A 1,570-nucleotide genomic window follows, 5' to 3' on the forward strand; every position below is an offset into this window, starting at 1 on the left:
TTTTGCACTCAGTTACAGTGACTTGTGATTAAGCGGTGCATGGGCATTCGGATACCTTTCCACGTGGACCGAGTTCTGCAAGAGTAGGTAGCAGGCGTCCGAGTTACGGATCTACCTCAGGACCCCACTGGGCCCCTCGCGACTGGGCTTGGATATCAGCTCCCCGGCGAAGTTGTGACTGACAGTTGTGCCCTGGCCTGTGTTCTCAAGGGAAGGTGTAACCCGGCAGGGACAAGCAGGTGTCCGTTCCACTGCTTCAGCAGGTCCTCTTGCCCGACAGGAGGCAGGCTCGTGGCCACCGCTGTGGCGGGAGAGCCCGGTCCCCGGGGCAGCGGAGCCGAAGGCTGGCACAGGCCGCGATCGCGCTTCCATGCGGGCCGAGTGCTGACTGGCAGGCGGCGCCGCGGAGGGTTGTGTTCAGTGAGTTCTTGGCCTCACGTGGTGACCTCTTAAGTGTACGATAAGCTTTTTGAATTTTACTTCAAGTCAAATATCGGGCCCATGAGAATATTTTATAACTGCCACAATACAGCAAATCCCATTTATTCAGATTGCAGACACCCGTGTGGCCTTGCGCTGTGTGCTTGACTGTGAGGTAATCGGCAAACTAGCGGATACCAGACTTACCAGATGTCCGGACACTGTCAGGTCAGAGACTAGCCCTGTCCCTTCAGCCTCTACACAGGTTCTGTGCGGGCTCGGTGGCCCAGGAACAGTGACCTTGTGGCTCTCCAGGATTTTTGAAGTGCCTTTTGAATCATAAATGAAAAATTTAACTTGACGCTTTTTTTACTCATTCAGAATGTTCTCCATAGAGTAGTTTGATGGAATTGAGTTAACCCGAAGAGCCCGGCTGTTGCCTGGACAGGCCAGGCTTTGCTTTACCTGGCATTCGGGAGCGAGGTGAGCCATGGTGGAGGCTGAGTGCCCGGGTCCGCGTCGCTTCTCTGGCTACAGCGGAGGTGGAGGCCGCCACAGGTGCCCGTGCTGTGAGTGCCACACCTTCCCTCCCCCGCCACCGGGCGAGCAGTGCTGGCGGGCATACTAGGTCTGGAGCTGTGTCACCCTTGCCCGGCATTGTGCCACCCTGGAGCCTGGACCTGGCGCTGTCTCCGGGATTCCTGCCCAAGGGTCCACAGCAGGGCAGGCTCGTGCTGCGGGGGTGCGCTGGCGGTCAGAGCGCCCCGCCGGGCCCTGTGCCCTGCAGAAGCCAGGCGCCTGTGTGGAGGGAGGTCCCCCTTCCCGTGCCTTCACTCCAGGGGGATGCCTTTGGTCATATCTGTGGGGAGGCCCCTCGCTGTCTCTGAGTGGAACAGCCATCACGCTCCTGGACACACTGTTGATGTGTCTTCTCTCCATCTGCGGAGTTAATTTCTGAAAGGGATCTGATTAGGGGTTTGAAGAAATGCCATGTCCCAATTCCTTGTTGACGGGGCACTCGCAGTTCCAGTCGTGTAGAAAACGAGCAGGCGAGCGACAAGTTGAAAAGCAGGGGTTGTTGTTACTGTGGGTAACGTGAATCCAGTGCGCTGTGGTTAAAATTCGTAACTGCTACAGATGCAAATGATGA

The sequence above is a fragment of the Miniopterus schreibersii genome, assembly GCF_964146895.1.
Source record: "Miniopterus schreibersii genome assembly, chromosome: 1".
Taxonomy (NCBI): domain Eukaryota; kingdom Metazoa; phylum Chordata; class Mammalia; order Chiroptera; family Miniopteridae; genus Miniopterus; species Miniopterus schreibersii.